This window comes from Macrotis lagotis, chromosome 3, assembly GCF_037893015.1.
Source record: "Macrotis lagotis isolate mMagLag1 chromosome 3, bilby.v1.9.chrom.fasta, whole genome shotgun sequence".
Classification (NCBI taxonomy): Eukaryota; Metazoa; Chordata; class Mammalia; order Peramelemorphia; family Peramelidae; genus Macrotis; species Macrotis lagotis.
Genome location: NC_133660.1, coordinates 36317508 through 36331083, shown reverse-complemented (window position 1 = coordinate 36331083; position 13576 = coordinate 36317508). Strand labels below are relative to the sequence as shown.

Here is a 13576-nt window from a genome sequence, read left to right as displayed (position 1 = left end):
TCATAGACATGTTTGTAGATAATAGGGAAGGAGTCTGTAGATAAGATTTTGAAGATTAGGGAGAGTAAAGCTAATAGGAAGGGACAATCTATTGGAGAAGATGGGTTGGAATGGGATGACTTGAGTAAGCTGAGCCTTTAGCCTTGATAAGGAGTCTTCATTTAGGACAGGGATGAATGAAGAGAGAGTAGCAAAAGGCATATGTTTGATATAAGATGGGGAGAATGGCCTCAATTTTTTCAATGAAATATGAAGCAACATTTTTCAGTTGATAAGGTGTGGGAAAGGGGAACTTGGTGGGTTTTGAGAAGAGATGAAAAGATTTAGTAAAGTCATTGTGGTGAGTAGATTGTGAATCAATTAGGAAGGTATAAAAGGGTGGCCTTGTCACAGTGCAGGTATAGTTAAGATTGTATAACATAAATTGGCACATTTTTTTTATTTTCTATTACTCTTTTCAATTGCCCAAGAATAGGCATGACAGTAATGGATGGTGGGAATAATACAAGATCGGGAACTGGCAGGGCATGAAAAACAATTGAGTAAGAGGGCAAGTGATTCTAGAGTAGAGAAGAAACCAGAAATGAACCAGTTCATCAAGAGGAGTGTAGACAGTGCAAAGTTGATCTTCTGGGAATGAACAAAGGGGTGAAAGGATTGGATATAAATGTGAGAATGGAGACCATGTTTGACACTGAAAAGCAGAAGCAAAGGTAGAATGAGATAGATTGTGATCAGATAAAACAATTCAGAGTTCAAGAAGAAGGAAGTGGGCAACTTGTGGGTGATGGCAAGATCAAGGATATGACTATCTTTGTGACCTGAGGTGGGGAAGAAGAGGAGGTCATGAAAAATGAATAAATAGAAGAACTGGGAGGGTTGGGTTATTTGAAGAAGTACCTATCTATCTATCTATCTATCTATCTATCTATCTATCTATCTATCTATCTATGTTTGAAGTCTCTTAATATGCAACCAGGAGTTGAGGAACAGAGAAAGATAAGGATCTGGGGGACTGAATTTGTAAAGGAAGGAAGGAGAGTATCTTGGAAATTGGCAGACATAAACTACCAGATTCTTGATTAGCTGATAGATAAACCTCAAAAGAGAGGTTCCTGATTGATAATGGCAATAAGAGAAGTCTAGAAATGGTAATGGTGGGGGAGCAAGGAATATTCTGATTTCTCTGCCATGACCAAGGAAAGTGCAACCAGTGGTAGAAAGGATGATCAGGTATGTCTTGTCATTATGAGGTCTTAGTCCAAGAAAAAGGAAAGAGAATGAGAAAGAGAAGGGTTTAAGATTAAAGCATGTTAAATCTCAATGGAACCAGAATTCCAGAGAACACAGGGCAAAGTATGGGTAGCTTTAGAGGAGGAAGTTGTGAAGTTCTTATTTGTAAGATAATAGTCTCTATAATAGGACTTTATTGTCTCTATAGTAGGACTCAATAGTTTCTAATCTATCTCTAATCCTAAAGCCTATGATCTAGGAATTATTTCTTTGATGTCAATAATTTATTTTTCACATCCATCCATTTTAAATGGTATTTTCCAGATCCATACTCTTAAGTGATATTTTAAAAGCAGTCAAGTTGGAGTTATGTTAAAGATGATAATATAATTAGAAAGGAAGAGACCTTAGAAGTCTTAGCATCCAAATTTTTCTTTTGAGAAAACCAGGGTCTGGAAAGGTCAAGATTTATATAGAAAATAGCAGAAACAGAATTAGAAACCAGATTCTTTGACTATCAATCCAGTGTTAATTTGCTATTCAACCTTGCTGGAAGTAATATGGTATAATGGATAGAGAGCTGGTCCTGGGTCTAATCTGTCTCTGATGTGTACTAGCTATATTACTCCTGGGTAACTACTTAAGTAATTTTCTAAATCTCTAGTTTTTGGACTAAATGCTAATCTGCATCAAAGTAGAGAATTTCTACACTGTGAATTCCTCACAGTAAAATCACATGTGTAAACAAATAAAATTAACTCCTGTAGATCCTTTTATACACATTATTTAATTTTATCCTCATAATTCTTATGGCATAATGATGGGATTTTTATTATTACAATCTCTTTTTACAGAGGAAAACACTGAACCTGAGAGAGAGAGGGAGAGAGAGAGAGAGAGAGAGAGAGAGAGAGAGAGAGAGAGAGAGAGAGAGAGAGCTAGCAAGCATTAGTAGAACTCAACAGACCCCCCCCCCCCCCGCCAGACCAGTGGTATTTTCATTTAGTTATGCAAAAAGGCACCATCAGTTTTTGTTGTGGGATCAGTTGTCATAAGCTAAGAAGCCTCAGAAAACAAACTCTGCTATTCTGTAATTTTTTTGTACATTTGAGGGAAAGATGAAAAAGGAATGAACTTCAGTAGAGGCAAGATCTAACCTTAGGGAAAAATACTTGAATTTTTGAATTCCTTTGATTTTCTAATAATTTCCCAAGCATTGGATAAGAGCCTATATGATGGGTAACTTATTCTTCATTAGTGATGGGGAGGGGAAGACTAGGGGAAGTCCAAGAGGCTGTTAAAACAACGCTTGAAGGGATTTTCTTGTAGGTTTAAGATCTGTGAGGGCCATTAACCCCACTGTTTCTTTTAACCAAATTCTTAATAGAGAAGCAGAAAGGGTTTTTCCTTAGGGGGATTTCTTTATGAGAAATCTGTTCATTTTAATTTTCGGTGTCAGAGATCAATAATGATACTCCATTTTCATCCCCATGAGACTTGCCATCATCATCTGGGAGGAATTGTGCAAGGAAGACAACAAGGACCAAATTCAGTTTGCTATTTCCTTGACCTTTCCCATCTGAGATGAAGTTGGCTCAGAAAAAGAAAACCTATTCTGTTCTCTTGGAAATTTTATAAAAATTTATTCAGATACCGTAACAGCTAGAGCAAATTTTGTTTTGTCATCCTATTAATTTGAGAAGAGTCCAAATCATTAGATGTATTTTAGAGGCCTTTTTAATTGGGGGATGGGAAGGGTAGCAAATCAGCATAGAAGAGCATAGCAATTGCTATTGTTATCCATTGCTCTGATACCCCTAGTCACTGATTCCGGATGGTTTGTGTATGTAATTACTACTTGGATAGAAGAGTTAGTAGAATGTTTTTAAGGCTAGTCCAATATCAGAGATTCTATGTGCACAAGGAGTTGTTAATATTTTTTGCATTATAGATACCTTCAGCAGTCTGCAGACTCAGTTTTAGAATCATGTCTTCAAATATATTAAATAAAATATATAAGATAACACAGTAACCAATTATCTGGAAACACAGTTATGTAAATATGAAAAAAGATTATAGATATCAATTTAAATCAAATGGAGCTCTGTGTGTGTGTGTGTGTGTGTGTGTGTGTGTGTGTGTGTGTGTGCATTTGTATGTGTTGTGTGTGTATGTAGTGGAGGAACTTGAAGGATCAATCTTCTATAGACTCTCCAGGCATGGAAAGTCCCCTTCAGTAGATCTGTAAATCATCATAAATTTGGAACTGGAAGGAGCCTTTAAGGACAGTTCCTTTATTTTTGCAGAGCAGGAAGCTAAGGCCCATTGAGTTAAAGCAACTTACTCAATGTCCTATAGTTCAAAAGTGTCTGAGGCATGATATGGATATCAGATTCAGTGCTCTAGCCATCATGCTGATAAAGTCCAGGAAATTTCTAGCTAACAAATGAGCTATGTGTTAAAGTGTTTGAAACTTGGAAGGCAGTTTCTGATGGAGGCTGTTATAAATGATAGTTTGGCTCCTGGAATAATTGCTAAAATTCTATTTGACCCATAAGTGACTGAAATACAATACATTTCCCTCCCAAATATCAGCAACAACATTGTTACAATGTTTTTAAGCAGAAAAAATATAATTGAATGTTACATAAGTTATTATTTATTATTATTTACCTGAATCATAAATAGTTGAGGAAAAGCAGGTTTTTTAGAATTGGAGGAAAAGAAAGGGGACCTCTGGTAATTTTTAGCTTTATTTTTGATTCTAGTTCTCTCCTGTCTTGTCATGATTCAAATTTATTTGAGACTCAGAGATAGGATGAAGCTCATAGGATATTCTGGAAAGTGCCTTAAAAATAATTTAGTCTCCAGCGATATGACAGAGTCAGCTCTAATGGGCAGCTGATTATTAAATTTTCATTGTGAGAATTTATACCTTGGAAAATTTGAAAATGCTACAAATTAGGGTTTGATTTATTGTTTAGTGATTGTGTAGATATAAGAAAGTAATGTAGAAAATGTTAATAATGAAGACTAAACTTGATTTTTTTTGGAAGGGAAGGCAATTGGGGTTAAGTAACTTGCCCAGGTTCACACACACCTAGTGTCTAAGACAAGATTTGAACACTGGTTCTCCTGATGCCAGGGCTGGTGCCTATTCACTGCCCCACAGATTAAACTCAAAGGATGTCATTAGCACATTTTTTGAGAGCTCATACCTATACATTTATCAGCTAGTCTTGTCTAAACTTCTCATGAGAAAACAGACCTAGAAAAGTCAAGTGACTTGCTCAATGTCCCATGGGTCTTTATGTGGAAAAGCTGTGATATGAACTTATGTCTTCTGACCTTGAATTCAGTATACCTTCCACATTTTCTGAGCTGGATAAGAGTTGAAGTAAGAGAAAAAACATTAAAGATGATATGAATATATTGTTAGAATGAGTTTTTTTGATATGAATATGAGTGAATGAAATATATGTTTGTTCAGTCATTTTGGTCTTTCCCAAGTCCTTGTGACCCTATTTGTGGTTTCTTGACAAGTATACTGGAGTGTTTGGTTTGATATTTTCTTCTCCAGCTCATTTTATAAATGAGGAAACTAAGACAACTGGGGTTAAATGACTTTCCAAGGGTCACACAGCTACGAAGTGTCCAAGGCCAAATTTGAACTCAGGAAATCTTCCTGAGTATACGTCCATCTGCTTCACCTAGCTACCCTTGAATGAGATATTTGGAATACTAAATTGTTGAAGAAGTCTTTGGCTTATGCAGAGTTAATTTTATATTGTAGATTGATCAGTGTTTCTCTAAATGAATTGGATTGATCAAAGTCTATATAGTGGCCTGGCCAGGAGGATGAATATCTGTGGGGCTCAAATTGAGTGGCATCTAATGTCTGAAAGGTTACTGGCAGAAGCATCTCCCAAGCCAAGCTGAAATCCAGCCTAGAGACATTTCCTTTCTCTCCAGTAAGGTAGAAAGACCCAGTCTTTCATCCTTTTGTATAATATTACTCTTTTTGAAATAGTATTATTCTTTTATTTCTATACCTGGATGAAATTAGACTAAATGCTAATTTTGGCTCTATTTTAGCATCCATCAAATGGTCAATTCCTGTTGAAATCTCAAATATGTCTGAGAAATAAAGACCCTTCAAATCTTAGTGTCTCCCTTTAAAAGGATCTCTAAATATGTTTTGGCTATATTTTGTTTGCACATTGCTGTTCACATTTTGGAACACAAGACTTTTGAGGGCAGGCACTTTTTTTTTTTAATTTTGTATCCCATTATGCCCAAAGGGCAACAAAAATGTGCATACCCTTTGACCCAGCAATACCATTACTGGGTCTATACCCTGAAGAGATGATAAAAAAGGATAAAAACATCACTTGTACAAAAATATTTATAGCAGTCCTGTTTGTGGTGGCAAAAAATTGGAAATTAAGTGAATGTCTGTCAATTGGGGAATGGTTTAGTAAACTGTGGTATATGTGTGTGATGGAACACTATTGTTCTATTAGAAACCAGGAGGGATGGGAATTCAGGGAAGCCTGTAAAGATTTACATGAACTGATGCTGAGCAAGATGAGCAGAACCAGAAAAACATTCTATACCCTAACGGCAACATGGGAGTGTTGATCGACCCTGATGGACATGCTCATCCCTTCAGTTCAACAACCAGGGACAATTTTGAACTATTTGCAATGGAGAATACCATCTGTATCCAGAGAAAGAACTATGGACTTTTTGAACAAAGACCAAAGACTATTACTGTCAAATTAGGGGAAAAAGCATTATCTTATTATGTAATTTTTCTATCTCATACTTTATTTTTCTTACTTAAGGATATGATTTCTCTGTCATCACATTCAACTGAGATCAATGTATAACATGGAACCAATGTAAACACTAACAATATCTTCTGTGGGGGGGTGGGGGAGGTAAGCAAGAATGGGGGGGGAATTGTAAAACTCAAAATAAATTCTTTCCTTAAAAAAAGAAAGATATTCCAATTATGTACTCCAGAATAAAAATGATCAAAAAATGAAAAAAAATTTGTATCCCATTGAGGTTGGCACATGGTAAGTTCTTAATAAATTATTTTTGGTTGCTTATTATTGATCAACAGTTCAGTGTTAGGAGACACGGTTTAATTCATGAGGGAAAATAAAGCAAACATTACCTGATTTTCAGATAGGCAGCTGCTCCAAATACCAGCAACACCACAGCAATCACTGTCACAGTAATGGCCACAATGCTTCCTACAAAGATGGAAAAGAATGGAAGGGGAGAAAAAGACAAGGAATTAATTGATTTGGGAAAATACACAATTCTACATTTTGCCCAACCTGAATATTTTCTTTGGAGAAGGCTGAAGCCAACTAGGCCATGACTGCATGCTTTCTGATGCATGTAGTATATAGGTCCATAGTGAGGTACAGATGTTTGCTTCCACTAACCAGGTTCTTCTACAAGTTGAATAAGTGGCAATATAGCCCATGTGCAATGAGTGATTGACTCCCATCTCCTTCAAATACCAGTTCAAAGCTTTCCTTCCTGGTCTTTATTAATTCCACTGCCTTTCCTCCATTGAGGATTTCTAGATTGTCTTGTCTATATTTTGTTTGTATACATTTGTGAACAATGATTATTGGTAACCAATGATTTGGGGAGATCCCCTTTTCTAAAGTCCTCATTTCAAAAGTTTTCTTTGAAGGTTGAATGAACTTTCTCTTCAGTAGTGGTCAGAACCCATCCAACCTTCTTTATACAAGTTTGGATAAGTATAAATTCTTTTGTCCAAGGTTGTGGAAATTAAAAAGTAAATGACATAATCAAAGTTCATTAGAATATGTCCAACTGCTCTTTGTAATATTCATTTCTCATTAATTGTTAGCCAGAGTTGATTGTCACCCTTTGGAAATATACTTTTCCAAGGACATATAAATCATGAGCGAGCCACCATGATGGTCTTTGGCATTCAAGAGTGCCACTGAACTTTATATAGTAATAACATGCTAGCCTTAATGATTAAATTACCCAGAAATCATGTCTCTTGAACTTTTTAAATGTCACAAAATTGTCTGTACCTTGTTTTCTCCTCTGCCACTGTGAAGAGAGATATTTAAGGATGGGGATTATCTTTTATTTTATTTTGTTTGTTTGTTTGTTTGCTTATTTATTGGCTTGTTTGTTTGCTTATTTATTTATGGTTTGTTTGTTTATTATTTATTCATTTATTTGTCTTCAAATTCTAAGCACCTAGGATAGCTGCTGGCACAAAGTAGGTAGCTACTTAATGCAAGATTGTTGATTAACAGATGATGATTGCCTTTCCTGGCCATTAATTAAGCACTAGTGATGAAATCAAGTTGTATATGCAGGTTGATCCTGGGATCCAAGAATAGATCTTGGGAATATCAGCCCATCTTTCTTACTGTGGCCTTGTTCATGTGATTTTGGCTCTGTCATTTAAAATCTCTGAGTGCTGCTATAGTAGAAACTGGAAATGGACCATTATCGTATACCATTTACCAAGATAAGGTGCAAATGGACACATGTCCTAAATATAAAGAGTTATATGACAAGAAAATTAGAAAAACATGGAACATATTACTTATTATACTTATGGATAAGTGAACAATTTATGAAAAATCGAGAGATAGAAAGCAAATGGATATTTTGATTACATTAAATTAAAAAGATTTGGAACAAATAAAACAGATGTAGCCAAGATTAACAGGAAAGGAGAAAATTGGGGAAGTAATTTAATAGACAGATTCTCAGATAAAGGACTGCTATCTCAAATATATAAAGAACTTTGTCAAATTTATAAGAATAAGAGTCATTCATTTCCTGATTTCTTGAAGGGATAGAGAAGGAAAAAAGGGAAAACAAAGAAATATGCATGATTAAATTTATTATATTTTTAATGGAATAGCAAGCTGTACATAATAGATTTACAGTTTCATATATAATCTTTATTATATTCTGATATAGAACTGCTTGCTTTTATCTCATAAATTAAAATGAAAACAAATGAAAATTTAAAAACAAAGAATATCTGGAAAAAATTCCCATTTCAACAGTTTTTAAAACTTTATTTTCTCAGAATATATATATATATATATATTATATATCATATATCTTTTATTATGTAATTTTTAAAAATGAGTTAATATTGTTTGCTTTAGCTTTATAAAATAATATAGTAAGATTTATTTTGAATTTAAAAAAATCTTGGGTAACCCCATTATCTTCATGCACAGGACTTGGTTTGTACTATGATTAACATATAAAGCAAATTCTAGTGGAAGGGAGGTGGTCCAGTGTCTAGCAAAGTGGTTGGTGCATTGATTGATTAGTTGTCTCTTACAAACGATCAAAATAATATAGCTATTTCTTTTAAAAATGTAAGTATATTGAGATATATAGGAATGCCTTTGAAGAATAGATAGGTAAAGAAACATTTATTCTACTAAGCTCTTGTTATGTAACAAACACCATGTTGTATTAGAAATATAAATTTAAGTAAGTACCACAGTCCTTAACCTCAAGTTGGGTCAGGATATTTGGAGGACCATGTAAACACTGGAATGGCAGAGAACCTGGGAGATAGATTATGAAAAGGCTGGAAACATCAAATAAAAGCAAAAACTCACAAGTGGGTGGTTCAATCTAGAGTGCATGAGATTTGAGGTCAGAAAGGCTTGAGTTTCAAACCAGCCCCAAATGCTTGCTAACTGTGCGACCCTGGAAAAGTCACTTAACCTTTGTCAACCTCAGTTTCCTCTGCTGTAAAATAACACCTACCCCACAGAATTGCTGTGAGAATTAAATGAGGTAATACATACAAAAGCACTTTGCAAACCTTAGAGTACTCTATAAATCTTAGTTATGATGATGATGAAGGTATGAGAGAGAGGATAGGATGAATTGGGGGGGGGCATGAGTAGTCCAATTTGGTTACAATATAAGTATCTTGAAGTCTTAAAAATTAATTTGTGCCCAGATTGTAGTGTCTTTAAGACTATGCAGAGGGGGCGGCTAGGTGGCATAGTGGATAAAGAACCGGCCCTGGAGTCAGGAGCACCTAGGTTCAAATCCAGTCTCAGACACTTAATAATTACCTAGCTGCGTGGCCTTGGGCAAGCCACTTAAGCCTGTTTGCCTTGCAAAAAAATATGTGAAAATAAAAGACTATGCAGAGGCTAAGGTATTTTGTATTTGATCTTATAGGTGATGGAGAGTCACTGAAGATTTTTGAGAAGGAAGAGGTTGGTTACCTTCAAGTTTCAACTAAAATATTCCTTTCTCTAGGAAGCCTTTCCCACTCTCCCTTAATTCTAGGGCCCTCCATCTGTTGAGTATTCCTTATTTATCCTGAACAACTAGGTGGTACAGTGGATAGTCAGGAGGACCTGAGTTCAAATTTGTTCTCAGATACTTGCCACATACCATGTATGATCTTGGGCAAGTCACTTATCCTGGATGACCTTGAATGCAGGGCCATCTCCAGTTATCCTGATTCATATCCGGCCATTGGACCAGATGACTCTAAAGGAGAAACTGAGACTAATGACTTAGCAAATCTCCTTCCCCCCAATCAAATTCACATGCTAATTCTAATTCACCTCCCAGGTCTTCCCAAGGACAAACAACAGCATCCTGAATATTGCTTACTTATATTTATTCATTTGTCTGTTTTCTCCCCCCATTTGGAAGAAAGCTTCTTGTGGACAGGGCTATCTTTTGCTATTTTTTTTTTTTTTAGCAAGGCAATGGGGTTAAGTGACTTGCCCAAGATCACACAGATAGTTTCTGAGACTGGATTTGAATTCATGTCTTCCTGATTCCAGATCCAGGGTTCTATCCATTGTGCCACCAAAGTGCAGGAGATGACTAAAGAATGTCTAAACTTAGGTGTTATTGGCAGGAAATTAGTAGAATATCTTTTATTTTTTATTTTTTTAGGTTATCTTTAACATTTGTTTTTAAACTCAAATGTTTTGTTTCTAGGGGTTCACACAAAAAACCAGATACTATTCTCTCTGATTTATGATTACATATGATGATAAAATGAAATGATCAGAAATATTCCCATTGACTCAGCACAAAGATAGTTATTTCAGAGGACTGAGGGTCTGGTGTCTCTCACTTCCTACTTTTAGCTTTGGGGAAAGGGGAAAGTTCTCTAAAATAATCTGAGACAAGAACAATTGAGAATTCACTACCTTTAATGACTTAGTACAGTTCTCTAGTTACTTAATTCCTAGCTAATGATTCTTTTCCAGTGGCCTGGAATTTTCACCAGGTCAGGAAAGAATGCTTATAACCAGAAGGGAAGGAAAAAGGTGACTTAGGAGCATATAGAGGGTCAGTGACTACTACTTAGTAATATAATTTTGAAAACTATGCTTCTATTTCTGCTCCTCTTTCTGTTTAATTATCCATTTTATGGGGAGTTTAAAGAGAAATTACATAAACTCTTTGTCCTCCTTTCCAAATTTCTCTCAGTTGGTTTCCTCCATCTGTTTGCTTCAGGGATAATCATAATTTTGGCTTTCATTTGGAAAATTTTTGTTTTGACCAGCAAGATGGCAAAAATAGTCATTTTTTTGTTCAACCACAAATCTTCAAAAGAAAGGAATTAAGTGACAGACAGAGAGATAGATAGTCATCACACTGGTCCAAGGAGGTAAGAATAGAATATATTCTAAGGAGGGGACAACTTATGAGTTAACTCTGGAGAACTTAGTATTTAGAACTTTCAGACAGAGTAGCTCCCCAACTACCATGAGTAAAAGAAAACTCATTGGGTTGTGACTGGGGGTTGGCTGCAGGGATCATTCAGGGTAGTGGATGTCCTCATCCTCTTGACTCCCCCAAAGCAACAATCATGAATTCTGTCATTGCACATAAGAGAATTGTGACAGAAATAGGGCTAAAACAGAACTGATCATCTTTCTCCCTAAATTCTCAGGTTCTAGCTTCCATCTTACTGTAGAAGATCACACCATTCTTCTGGTCCCTGAGATATGCAACCTAGATGTCATCCTGGATTTCTCATTATCTTTCAACCCCCACATCCAGACCTCCCATGCCCAAGGTCTACCAATTTCATCTTTACTTCATCTCTCAAATATGTCCCTTTCTTTTCTCTGACACTTGCCAACATTCTGATGCAGGACCTCATCTCCTCACATTGGAAAATTAGCCCGTTGGTGCCTATCAAGTCTCCCCATTCCGAACCATCTTTCATTCATCCACTAAAATGACTTCCCCCCTAAAACTCAGGTTTAATCATGTTCTCATCCCCATTCTCTATTCAATAAACTCCAGTAGTTTCATATTGCCTCCAGGAACAAAGCCAAAATACTCTGGCATTCATAATCCAACCTCTTCTTACCTTTCCAGGCTTCTTACACCTTATTCCCTACCACAAACTCTGATCCTGTTGCCACTGGCCTCCTGGGTATGCCACAAATAGGACATTCCACCTCTTGACTCTGAGTACCTTGTCTGGCTGTCCCCATGCCTGGAATGTTCTCCATTTTCTACTTGGATTGCTGACCTCCCTGGTTTCCTTTAAGTAACAAATAAAATCTTATCTTTTGCAGAAAGCCATCCTCCATTCTTTTTAATTACAATGCCTTAATAATCCTCTTAATAATTAATGTTAATTATTTCCTATTTTATTTCTAAACATACATTTATATATATACATGCATATTATTTGTGAATATAATATACATGTATATAATATTTATTTTTGTATATATTTGTTGTCCCCTATTAGATTGCAGATTCCTTGAGGGCAGGGATTAGATTTTGTTTCTTTTTTTATCCTTAACATTTAGCATATTGGCAAATATTAGGCATTTAATAAATGTTTATTAACTGACTAAGGAAAAGTGAATACATGAGGAGAATAGCCGAAGCTGAGAAGATTATAATGTATATGGAACATGACATTGTCGGAGTGGAGGGAAACTCGGCAGAAGAGAAGCAAAAGGCAAATATTTTACAAGAACATCTGAATTCTGTGTAAATCAAAGCAACTTCCCTTGAAGATAGAATGTCTTAAGAACTATAGTTATTCCAAAAGAACATTGAACAAATCGAAAAACTTGCAAGGACACAATGCAAGAAAACTATAGAACTTCTGGATACGGATGAAAAAAACATAAATCAAGCAAATCCACAGATGGCTACTGGGACCCTTCAATTCCAAGACATGTACTGGTGGAAACTAGACAATATTAATGTGAAAACAATTTTTACAAGTAAGCAAGAAAAAGACCTTCAAATATGAGGAAATGAGAAGTGAATTACATAGGATTATTTATTATGTATTATAAAGCAAAAGAATTTAATCTGCAACCTAGCTCACAGTGACATAGCTTGTAAACTTTAATGATGAATGAAAGAAGGTGAGCTTTAGAGAGATTCTGGAGGTCTTCATGCAAAAAAAGAAAAAATAGCAATCCCTTCTCCCCTCCCCCACCCCCAAACCCTCAGAGACTGGTAAGTAACTAAGTATAAATTTACAAGAAGCAGCTAAGTAATGAAATTAGTTAGTTCATGTTTATAGGTTATTGTTTAAGAGAAAGATTGATATATGGAAGAAAAGAAGTAAATGGGGCCACCAAGGGATAAAAACAGAAAAAAAAAGCTTTAAAAAGACTTAAGAGGAACTTTTGAGAAAATGTCCTGGATTTCCCCTAGTTTGTTTTGTAATCTCTTTGGTGTGTGTGTGTGTGTGTGTGTGTGTGTGTGTGTGTGTGTGTGTGTGTGTAAGGTGGGAGATTTGAACATAGTTGGCAAGAGTGTATATTAAATAAAGATTGAGGTTACAATATTCATGACTATTGAAATTAGCCAATATATCTCCCTAGAAAGACACTGGGAGAAACTTCCAGAATGGCTATCCACCCCTATATCTACAAATACACACATATAAACACACATGTATCATGTATCTATGTACACATGGATACACACAGTATATCTACATATATGTGTCTATACATATAAATGCATGTATACACCTCTCTCTCTCTCTCTCTCTCTCTATCTCTCTCTATCTATCTAAATCTAAGTCTATGCGATCAGGGTGAATATGAGTCACGCCAATGAAAGGTTGAATTAGGCAGCTATCTCAAATCACCAGGTGAAGGCTTATTGAGAAAATCATCCTTATAATAATGATTTTTTCACTCATTTAATAATAATCTTTGGAAAGCTTCATTATAGAAGGAAGGTTTTTCTGTGGATTTTGCTTTGATATTTGCCTCTCCTTTTCCTCTCCATTGCCAAGTAGGAAGGAAAGAAGTTAATC

The 13576-nt window shown here is 35.6% G+C and overlaps 1 protein-coding gene across 1 annotated transcript in view; it reads right to left on the bottom strand.

Moving 5' to 3' along the window:
• Positions 1-13576, bottom strand: part of PARM1 (prostate androgen-regulated mucin-like protein 1) — a 330318-nt gene that overhangs the window by 208538 nt on the left and 108204 nt on the right.